This window comes from Haliotis cracherodii, unplaced genomic scaffold, assembly GCF_022045235.1.
Source record: "Haliotis cracherodii isolate W230 unplaced genomic scaffold, xgHalCrac1.p SCAF_12, whole genome shotgun sequence".
NCBI classification, from domain to species: Eukaryota; Metazoa; Mollusca; class Gastropoda; order Lepetellida; family Haliotidae; genus Haliotis; species Haliotis cracherodii.
Window position 1 is genome coordinate 41,280,642 of NW_027266267.1, and position 12,788 is coordinate 41,293,429.

Sequence of the window (12,788 nt, forward strand, 5' to 3'; positions counted from 1 at the left end):
TATTTGACATGGTTTGTTAATTATTAATATATTATTAATATATTATTCATTTATATACTGCACTCAAATGTAACAATGACCAGTGACCACAATACTGTCATATTGAATAGTATAAGAGTATTGTCTTTTGAAGAAATCTATGCATAGAATATGTTCTTATGGATATTGTTTATGTAAATGCATGTGCTTGCATATTCATAAATATTTGAATTTAGTGGCCACTAATAACGAATTCAATTCATGAATGGATACGGTTCGATTCACTGAATACGCAAGTGAATCGTAACAGCCCTAGTGTCTAGCAGGCTGAGAATGAGTCCAAATTGATCCGTCCTAATATTCATACAAGTCTCTCCGGATATGCCTTCATATGATGTCTGCAACAGTGGAATGATGTGCCTGATTCCGGCGACAAACCAGTTGATATAAGCGCCAATGTCCATTGAATGTCTGGATTAACCTCTTCACATATGTCCGATTCCACCTCAGAATGACCGTGGGTAACTCCTGGGAGGGGTGGATGTTTGTCATAATCCATACACTCAACATGTTCCCCGTGCGGTTCATCATCTGCTGGTGGCCAAGATTTCGCTATAAGTAAGGTCCGTGCAGCTTGTGATCACTGCCTGTGTATAACGGAGCCCTTACGGGAATGATGGTCCTCCATCAAACAGCTGGACTGTCCCATGATGTAATCTTTGTCTCAGTCAGTTGGACAGTCCCGTGCAGTCAGAGTGGTCAGCTTGGGTACTGTCAGTTGATGGATCTTCCGTGGCAATAAAATGGCCACTCTTCTTACAAGCAGAAGAAGTGGGAGACTCCATTGTGACCTCACAAACACCTCACATCAGCCTTATACTTACGTGAGTAGGATCGTCACTATAATAAGCAGCTATTGATATAATAATATTGACTTAATATGTCTGTTTTAAGAAAACATAGAACAATCTAAGGTTAATGTGACTAATACCAAGTGATAGGTAGTTACAACTATAACAAGAGGTGTTGACTCTAGCACACACAGGAAAGAAGTGAGGTTCCTGCCATTACGCACATCATAGCTTGGGTTGCTATAGTGCTATATTGGGAACAACTAATTGTGTAATTGACAGTGAAGACGAAGTCTGTTGATAATCTGAAAATTTTAGTTTGTGTGATTCAAGCCAAAATACAGCATTTATGGCAAACATGTTATAGAGGTAGAGGATTCGCAAGAATTATACACTTTAGTGTCATGTCATATCAACACAAAAGGGATATATTATAAGGAAACAAGCATGAAATACTCACATCCCCCACCAATATGACATGTCGGGTGTGTGCAATGCATTAGCTCCTGTGAACTATGTTCACTGGGCCTTTTTGTAAAGAAATATAGTACGTTTTTCAAGATCTGCTCCGGAAACTAGGACTACCTCCATTTTCAGTTTAAATCAACGTTGTTGCCATGGAAACTCGAAAAAATAACTTTTAAAAAAAATCCAAAACTATCCAAAGGCACCAGTTTACCACTAGACCTATCAATGTGCAAAATATGGTGAAGAAAAATGGTACGGTTTTCAAGATCTGCTCCGGAAACGAGGACTACCGCCATTTTCAGTCTAAATCAAAGTCGGTGCCAAGGAAACTAAAAAAATATTGTTTTTAAACATGCCAAACTATCAAAAGGCACCAGTTCACCACTAGACCTATCTATGTGCCAAGTATGACGAAGAAATATGGTACGGTTTTCAAGATCTGCTCCGGAAACAAGGACTACTGCCATTTTCAGTCTAAATCAAAGTCATTGTCATGGAAACTCCAAAAATAAAAAAAAATTAAATCCCAAACTATCAAAAGGCACCAGTTCACCACTAGGCCTATCTATGTGCCAAGTCTGACAAAGATATATGGTACGGTTTTCAAGATCTGCTCCAGAAACGAGGACTACCGCCATTTTCAGTCTAAATCAAAGTCGGTGCCAAGGAAACTCAAAAAATAACTTTTTTAAAAATCCCAAACTATCAAAAGGCACCAGTTCACCACTAGATCTATCTATGTGCCAAGTTTGGTGAAGAAATATGGTACGGTTTTCAAGATCTCCTCCGGAAACGAGGACTACTGCCATTTTCAGTCTAAATCAAAGTCGTTGCCATGGAAACTCAAAAAAATATTTTTTTTTAAATCCCAAACTATCAAAAGGCACCAGTTCACCACTAGACCTATCTATGCGCCAAGTATGGTTAAGAAATATGGTACGGTTTTCAAGATCTGCTCCGGAAACGAGGACTACTGCCATTTTCAGTCTAAATCAAAGTCGTTGCCATGGAAACTCAAAAAATAACTTTTTTAAAAATCCCAAACTATCAAAAGGCACCAGTTCACCACGAGATCTATCTATGTGCCAAGTTTGGTGAAGAAATATGGTACGGTTTTCAAGATCTCCTCTGGAAACGAAATGTGACGGCCGGAGGGACGGACGGCACCCATTCCTATATCCCCCTTCCACTACGTGGCGGGGGATAATAAAGGTGCTGAAAACCCGACAAAGACCTATTTTATTATCCCCTGCCACAAAGTGAGAGGGGCACATAGGAATGGGTGCTATCTGTCCATGAGTCTGGTTGTCCATTCAGCAATCACATTTAGTTTCCAGAGCATAAATTGGAAACCATTTAATATTTTATTACTTTACCAAAATTCAGGTTTCTTTCATTACCAGGGCGTACCTTAACAACCAGATGGGTTGTTTCTGGATCATATATCCATATTTCTTTTAATATATCTTCTATGAAACTTTATACTCATATTAACCAAATACTGAAATTGTTGTGCTATGTTGAATTTTCTAAAAAAAAGATCTGCACATGGTTGTCAAAGAACCGATACCATAATTACCTATTTGAGATGCATACCACTTGACAAAGGAACTTGTACAAGGTATATATATGGTGAATTATTGTGAAGAAAAATACAAACCACAATTTACAAACGGCATCTGAACCAGCCTACTTCCTAACAGTGAGTTTAAATATTTTCACATTGAAGTTTCAGTGAAGTTGTCAAGATTGAGTTTTTGTATAAAAAAGATTCTGAAGTTAGTCTCCCTTTCTCCATGTATATGCACTACTACCGTATTCGACGTAATAAACGCCCAGGACGCTCTCAAAATTAGAAATAGGGACTCTTATTTTGGTGGAAAAGTTGAAAGATAAATTTCGTGGTTTATGCTGACAGCCTGAAATGTTTATATACGACAGATATATTTTTCCCGAATTTATTGCCCATAATTAAGGGTGCATATAACACACGAGTGCGTATTATACACGAATAAATAAGTCTTGTGTACATTGATCAATCGGAAGGGGGGCTAATTGGGATTGTTCACAAGCCAATATATTAATAAATATTGCTGTGGGCGCTTATTACAGCGGGGCGCTTATTACGTCGAATCCGGTATATGAACTAATTTCTAATGTGCCCCATGGTAGGGGGATAGTGAAGTGATAGAAGTGATAAGAAGTAAATGGAGACAAATTACAAAGCAAGCAAATATCATGGAAGTACACATCTACATACCTGTCCATACAGCCTTAAATCCCTTCCAGGTATAATATTCATCCGTAGTAAACACAACACGGTAGTAGACAGCTGACTGGACAATGTAGCCCCGTCTGTCTCCATTTAGCTGGACAAGGAGGTTGTCGGAGGCGTCATAAACCTGCAGATTACAAATGGAGTAATTACATGTAAATCTACATCATGTAGGTCAAGGAAATGAAGATTTCTCTGGATTTATCTGTTTTTCTTTTTCGCTTGTTATTTTACGCCACATTTCTATTAGTATAGGACATTGTCTAGAATTCTCGAGGCAGACACTCTGACAATGAGACATCTCAAAATTAAATACTGGGAACAATTTGAACGGTCCACATGAATTCACAGCTATACACAAATAAAAATACCAATAATAACTACAAATTCCTGTGTTAGGTCTCAAACATGATGATAGCTTATAGACAGTGACGAGGACTTGTTGAAAATCTAAAGATTTTAGTGTTATTACAGCCAAAACAGAGGATTTCAGGCATTGATGTAATTAAGGTTTTGTATTTGTAAGAATTATTTCCAATGATAGCACACCTGTCCAGGACGTGCCCAGACTACCTCTTCAGAGGCATCCCGTCAGACATAGGAGACTGCCAAGGTATTTAACATCACAGTGTGCCAAAACATTTATGTTGCAGTGTTTTCTTTTGTGTGGTGGAAAGAAGTCACTCAACCAGTTCATGCATTCCATGGTAAAAGAAGATCAGACATGGATAGCATTCGTGTCTATCTGTGACAACTTCCCACTGGTGACATTTTAGTGAACTTGGCAAGTGGTGATGAATTTTGATATTCATATAACCATATATCGCTGTGTATAAGGCAAGTTTTTCGTACCTAAAATGAGGGGGCTAAGAAGGGGGGTCGTCTTATACACGGAGTCGAAGATCTCACATTTTTTTCCACTGGCGATGTCAACCGGCGTCCGATAGCCAGCCCAGCATTTGACAATAAAACTTCGCATTTCGTCCTAAATAACTGTTCCAATAACTATTTCCATACATAAACATGATTTGTATCTCTTTCCTTGAATAAAGTTTAATAATTTCTGCAAATAAAGTTGAAATGACCCTCGCCTCGATGCAGATTGTCAAACCACCTGACACGGTAAAACAATCAACATCTGTAATTCGAGAGCCGGAAGTATCGGTAAGCATTTGCATATTGCACATGTGACCTAACATGTGATAACCGGTGAAGCTGAAATCAATTCCCGCTGTTTTTACAGTTGTATTAACAAGTGTTGGAGACGGTGTGTACAAGTGATTGTGGAATAAACATGCTGAATGTGAAGCAAACATAAGCCTAGTTAGTTACAACATAGTTAATTGTTGGCGATTAAATTACTCACCATTGTCTCTTATATGTTATTACTTCATAAATGAATTTTATTTTACGGGCACCAATTTGGTGTCGTACCGTGTAAACACAAAATGGCGACGTGTGCTGGAGTTACACACGCAACCTATCATTGTAGAAAAAAACAACGCAAGATAAACATATTTTTATTGCATATATAAGGTTTGTGTGCGCACTTGTGATGTCCGTGTGCGAAATACGTTACAGTCGGCAAGCGCACGTTAAATCTTCTAACGGTATATCAGTCAGACTTGTGATGTGTTTCATTCCAGGTCGCCTTATACATGGAGTATAGGATTTTGGGTTGATTTTTAAGGCGTGTACAGGGGGGTCGTCTTATACGTGGGGTCGCCTTTTACACAGCGATATACGGTATTATAATCTGCTAAACTGTATATAAATGTGTGTGTTAAATCATAAATATTCCCAACACCCATCAATATCTTAATGAATGAACATTAGTTTATTGTATGGATTATAGAAAGATCTCACTCTGTATATGCTCTAGACTCAGTGATATCATGGATGCGTTTAGCTTCAGGAAGAAATGGAGGTATTTATGTATATGGGTCCAGTCTTTGTGGTAACGTAAGCTTGTAATGGTTTATCAAAGAGATGTTCGCACAGTTTAATCACAATGACATCGTAGGTAGAAAGACTGACAATATCAGTTGTTTTAACTCTTTCAACACCAGTCAACCAGAAGTTTTTCCTGCTGTGCTGAACTAGGCTGGAATTCCTGGCCTTGATCGTAGCCCCACCAGTGGTTATTACTAGTTATGTCCCTTCTAAGCCTCTCCTGTGGACCAATCAGACTCCATCACTTGCATTTGTATAAAGCAAAATCAAGATGATCTGATCGATATTCAAGATCTATATTGTGAAAATATCTGTTGACGAGTTGGCAGTGCACATGCTTTGCAAATCATGCAATTGACCGAAATCTGCACAACAGTTTATGAACCGGATTTCGATTTCGTTGCGCAATTTTGATTGGACTATGCATAGACCAGGGGTCCGGAAAATTTAAAACCCCAATCGGACATTTACACTTATGCCACGCCCCCTTCAAACAGCGTGTTTTAGTACGACTTTTTACACACAAATTACAAGTTGTTACGTATTCATAATATGATGAATTATGAATTGTTTCAATTTAAATTGTTTAATTCACCGGACAATTAATAACAAATAAAATCATTTTAGATATATATGGAAAACATACGTTTGTTTCTGTTATAATAACGATCTGTCAACGTTGTGAACGGTCTAATTAATATTCATGAGTCTGCTCAAGTGTACGCGTTGTAACATGTGGATCGAGACTATTATCCCATATTTGGTTGTCACGTGACCTCACTGGGAAAGTTTTTTTTTAAACTAAAGATTATTTAAAAACAAGACAGATAATATAATCATAAATCCTAAACTATCGTTGATAGCAATAGTTATTTGAATAATTTTTCATCTGTACTTAATTATTGACCATAAAAAATTTGATATCGATCGTCCCAGAAAGCAAAATGGCGGTCAATCAAGATTCAATATACGACTAGCTACTGAAAACAATAAAATCTGCAAATCCTCATTGTATGTCAACCAAGTGAAAGTCGTTAGCCACGACTAACAAAATGATCATTCAGACTTCGAGGGTTTGGCAGATCCGCTCGACTCGCTGTCGTCACGCTTTCGCTTCTTGTCTGAGGTTACGTATCGTAGCATTGTGAGGATAATGAGGTACATCGATGATGCAAGGTATTTATGTACAGTTGTAAAAACATATTACACTCAAATTAACAAGATGTTCTCAGTAATAAATCCTCGATTAATCAGTGTCAACTCAGTTTATTGCCTATTACAGTGATTGACCGATTGGACTATCATGTAGGTACGATGTATTTACAGCAATCAAAACAAACAAAGCTTGTCAGTGTAGATAATCTTCATTGTGTTACAACTGCAGACAGAGATTGCTTAGTACAAACTGTTGATCATGTCCGGTCAAAATTTAAGAATGTCCGGACAATACTTTTTAAAATGTCCGGACAGAAAAATTTAAATGTCCGGTAAGCAATATTTTAAACCGGACATTTGAGATTCCCAATCGGACATGTCCGGCGCATATGACGGTTTCCGGACCCCTGGCATAGACTCTTTAGCCCAGACAAAATGTGACTCCATGATACCAGCCTACTTCGGCAAGGCTGGAAACTGGACTTTTACAGTCAGTTAACTCTCTTGCCTCGGGCAGATGGTGTGATAGATTAAGCCAACATTTATCAAAGAAAATATCTGCTTGTAAAACATCTTTGTTGCTGTATGTTATACACTATTGGAAAGGTCTGATCCTATTGTTTATAAATATGAAAGTTATGTTTATCATACTATTTAAATAATACATTTACAACTTAATTAAGTTTGTTGTAAATAAAAAGATGTAAAGCTAACACATTCATAACATCCAGATTTAGACCCAAGGAAGCAAACATTTGACGATTTTTGGCAAATATAAGATTTCATAAAATTCACTTAGCTATTTTCAATAACATTGTGGGAAATGGTGAATAATTTCTTAATCTATCGATAAAAAATGATAAAATGATAATTGAAATGGAATACGTATTACACACATTGTAAAATGTGATAGATTTAATAAATGAATGATATGACAGGTAGGTTCATAAAATTATGTACTTTTTTGACATGACTATGGATTGGCCGGTCTACCGGCCTACGGTGTCTGGGGACTTGATGCTTCTTGGTCGGTAAAGATGATCTACAGGCCTACAGTGTTGAAAGAGTTAAGCAAATTAAATTTGAAAACACAAAATCATTGTCAATATACCAGTACATCACAAACATATCGCGATACATAATTGTTTCAATTTCATATTGCGGTTTACCGGTATACCAGTAATACCGTGCAGCCCTACAATATGAAGATGTAACATTCTTTATATCCATTCACCAACATTGACAAACATGATGCTGTTTGATTGTGTTATCATTAGCCTTTCAAATTTCTTATTGATGATTGGAGAATAGGGTCATTCATATCAGTATTGTATCAGTATTATGTTCTATTTGCTGTCTGTATAAGTATTTTCTAAAATATTCACTAATCTTGTACACTTATCTGCATGCTTCATTCCATATTCTAATTACTTTAAAATTAAAGTGCACAATACCTAACATAAATTTAAACAAAATAACATCAACACGTACCTCGACATAATCCCAATAATTTAATCTTAAATCTTCAAACACAAGAGTGACCAGTGTCTCTCCTGCATCAATGATGTAGGTACAGTGCAGGTTGTTGCCATAATTGCCAGGGTAGTTAGGTGAGGAGATGGAGCCAGATGAGCCTGTGTAGCGCCCACCGCATCCTGAAGCTAAGAAACATTAAGGCTTGAATGTATGGCATGTTTACAACGTACCTTTTTATGAAGAAATTAGAGAAATCTGTGAACTTAAAAACAAGTTATTGTAGTGTGTGAATAAGTATAAATACAAAAAATGGTCCAAAACAGAAGATAATCACTTTTAAATGTGGAAAGGTATTTATCCGCCAATTCCAGCATGATTGATAGTAAAGTAAAGAGTAAAATATACAAGGTTGAGGAAAGATATGAAACTGTAACTAATGCAGAAAACTTTTGTCGTTAAATCACCAAATAACAAAGTGTAAAGAGGATGAATTACATGTCCTACTTATGTGTGAGGGATAAACTGCTCTCAACAATTCCTACTTGGAAGACATCTTATATCAAATTCTGTTCAACAAGTATTTGTCACAAAGTGACGAAATGTCCCCCGCCTGTATATACACCATAGTACCAAATATGAAGACAATCCAGCGATTAGTTCTTCGGATATTGCGGCAACACCGTTTTCCAACTCCAAAAGCAGATTTGCCTGCTGTGACCTTGAAAATGAGGTCAAGGTCACCAAAACAGACTGGTTTCTGCGGAGTCTGTATATACACCATAGTTCCAAATATGAAAACAATCCAGTGTTTAGTTCTTGAGATATCGCTGCAACACCGTTTTCTAACTCAAAAAGCAGATTTGCCTCCTGTGACCTTGAAAATGAGGTCAAGGTCACCAAAACCGACTGGTGTCTGCGGAGTCTGTATATACACCATAGTTCCAAATATGAAAACAATCCAGTGTTTAGTTCTTGAGATATCGCGGCAACACCGTTTTCTAACTCCAAAAGCAGATTTGCCTGCTGTGACCTTGAAAATGAGGTCAATTCAAGGTCACCAAAGCCGACTGGTGTCTGCAGAGTCTGTATATACACCATAATTCTAAATATGAAGACAATCCAGCGATCAGTTCTTGAGATATCGCGGAAACACAGTTTTCTAACTACAAAAGCAGATTTGCCTGCTGTGACCTTGAAAATGGGGTCAAGGTCACCAAAACCGACTGGTGTCTGCAGAGTCTATATAAACACCATAGTTCCAAATATGAAGACAATCCAGTGTTTAGTTCTTGAGATATCGCGGCAACAAACAGGTGGGACGTACGGACGTACGGACGGTCGTGAATACTACATCCCCCGATTCGCACTTTTGCGCGGCGGGGGACAATGAGGTAAGGATATATGGATGAACAACATCTTTGTTACAATAGGAATCTACGTTGAGGTGTAGGTTCTAACACTGTTATCCAGTAAGTGATGTGACACATCACAGCACATCCAGTGTTCGAATTAGCTGCCTGATGGCTATCCAGTGACTAGTAACTATCCTGTAGGGATTGGTGAACCTAATTCCTAGCTGCCCGACTCTGTTGTAGAAAATTTCATTACCTCACTGACAATTTTGAATCAGACATTGATATGTGACTCACTTACCTGAGAGCAAGAGCTATCTCGGTGATACTTTAAATCTGAGAAAAGTGATTATCTACTCTGCATGTATTTACAAATGCCGACCTTCAACTTTCAATACAGGCAAGTTTCATTTGTAAGCCACCAGCCCACTGACACTGAGCAAATCACCAACTGATACGCTCCTATTGTAATAAAGAGGCTGTTCATCCATATATCTTATCCTTACTTAGTTCTCAATTTTCTAAGTGCCTCGCAAAGTTTCTGTTAAATACTTTTTTGATACTATCACCTCTGAAAACATTGATATATAACACTGGTCCTATTTTCTCTGAGTAACTAAAGCATAGTAAAGTTCTAACTCTCAGGCACAATATAGTAATAATTGAATAAGTGGAGTAAGATTAAACACAGTTTTAATTGGCTAGTGCTTTCAACTTGTACCACGTACGAGTCTCATCAGGCCATAACTGAATAACGGACATGAAGTAGTAACATATAGTTACGTGACGTCATAACATTTAGGAGAACTATGACGTCACAATACCAAGGTGACAATGGACAAATAACTTACGCCCATACATTTAACTTAGGCGCGTATTTATGAATGAAATGTTGCTCTTTTTGAAACAATGTAGTTCATGATCAAAATTTTGCTTATATAGCAGGAAAACAAAAAAATTGCTGCTTCCACATTTACTGAATGTTTACTGAGTGGAATCGTGCGTTGTGTGGCTGCTTTATTTGGGAACGGTGAAGATTCATTCTTCTTTTTAATTTAAGTTCTGTCTTTCCGATATACTTTTCATTGCATCCACTACAAACAATCAAGTAATGTATAATGGATATATTGTTGCACCATATACCTATGCTGATCTTGTATTTGCATGGTGGCTGTATCATAAGGCTATGGCCTCTATAATTAATAAAATGTCTGTCTGTCACATTAAAAATCTGTAAATCAACACAACGGATAAATAGTAAAATAGTCATAATTTATCAGTTACTGCCCCAAATGAACAACTCTGGGCAGCAGTGGGCAGCAGTGACCAGGAACAACTTTCTTTATAATTACCCAGTAATAAAAGGGGAAGAACAGGTGGCCAAGTGACACTGAAAGTTGTTGTGGCCCTTAGTTGGCTTCTCTCTTCTAAAAAGAGGGATTTTTATATAACACGCTGGGTTCACATTTCCATACTGGAAACATTTGCTTTCTTTATTCCAAAATAAAATTCAGGTTTCCTTAAGAATCAAATAGTCATCATAATAACAGTGTTTGAAATACCTGCCTGCCAGACGGATTGATTTCATCTCGGACTGCCTGACGGTCGCGTTATATTTCATATGTAAAAATATTCTAAAAATAAGCATTATTTTCATGATGTATTCTAGGATATCAAATACAAATCTGATCTAAAAAGTGTTTGCTATTTCTTTTCTTGCATTACTTCATGTTCAATGAATTCGATTTAAAGTTTTAATTAAATTATCCTGAGAAACATATGATTATAGTGGGCAGGCAGGTTTTGGTCAGGGCTGGCAAGTATTTCAGCTAGCCAGTCCTGTGGTCTGGCTGAAAATTTTGGGAGTTTCATACCCTGATAATAATCAGATAGAACTGTAGGTTTCCAAATTATATTCGCTACCAACTATGCACAAACTCCAAAATCAATCAAAATGCTAACTGAGGCCCTGAAAGTAAGGTCAATATCACAAGAAGAAAACAGCGTTATCACTATCCCCCACCATGGGGCACATTAGAATTTTGTTTGTTCATAAAGTATTGAATATAATTACATTTAGTACTAACTACAAAGTGGCTTTGTCGCATGTATCCAAACCATGGGCTAAGTACTGCTGTAACTCAATCCCCCACCCCCCACCCAGGTCAGCACCCTGCTCCGTGCCCAGGGCACAAGCGTCACCCCTCCTTTGTTCCATCTTCTATAGCCATTCGTGCAACGTCTCTCTTCAAGTACACACGTTTCGCCATATCTAATTGCTCTCACTTTGTTTGTTTTCTTTGTTCACAATCGTGTTTCATTTGCCGATTTACACTTTGAATACCATCCATTTCAGTACCGCCTTCATCAACTCGACTCTCCGTGATGCCTCCCAAGAGAAGTGCAGCCATCAACCACAACTCATGAGGGGTGCCAAGCAGGCAAGGAAAGACAACCTGGATACAAACCCAGGGAGTATGTATAGTACAGGAGGCCACAGCCGATGGGGAGTTTCCAAATAACGGGAGTATCGAAGGTGGCATGTCCACAATTCCTCCCAACAACGCAATTAACATGCAATCTGCACAGCTTACAAATGCCACGCAGGCTATTAACTCGGGTAGCCAGGTAAACCAACAACTTGTTAAAATACTTCAGTTACCAGAACATTCAGCACCCAGCCTGGTCAGCACATACCAAGAGGTATGTCAGTTCACCCGCCATTTCACCCACCATAGGGAGAATACCTGAAGCTCTTAACATGGATGCCAGTGATGCGGCTTAGTCAGACAATCAGAACATAATATACAGGGATTCCCCATCCTTCTGTGCAGATGGAATAGATGCACATGTCAAACAACCGATGAGGGAAAAATCTGTCATGGCGATTTTGTCAATCTAGGCACCCTACTACCGAACACCGAGGAAAGCCACGAGGATGGAACAATAATCATTGTCAATCAATAATCAAGCTGGATTCAGCTTTCCACATTTTCATGTATGTATGTATGTGTGTGTGTGTGTATATATATATATATATATATATATATAATAATCCACAGCTTTCCACATTTTCATGTATGTATGTGTATGTATGCATGAACACACGCACGCACGCACGCACGCACGCACGCATATATTAGCAGGCACTCTGAGGTACGCACAACGCAGGGGTTGCTATCCTACATGGAAACCATTAGGTGAAGTACATAGTCACACAGCCGGTACAACAACCAGAGTCAGGCGGATGGGTCACAATGACACAGGCGGACATCGCCA

At 38.1% G+C, this 12,788-nt stretch overlaps 1 pseudogene; it reads right to left on the reverse strand.

Annotated features, from left to right (window-relative positions):
• Positions 1-3,550: 3,550 nt before the first annotated feature.
• The window catches only part of LOC139457898 (scavenger receptor cysteine-rich domain-containing protein DMBT1-like), a 78,839-nt pseudogene continuing 69,601 nt past the window's right edge, over positions 3,551-12,788 (reverse strand).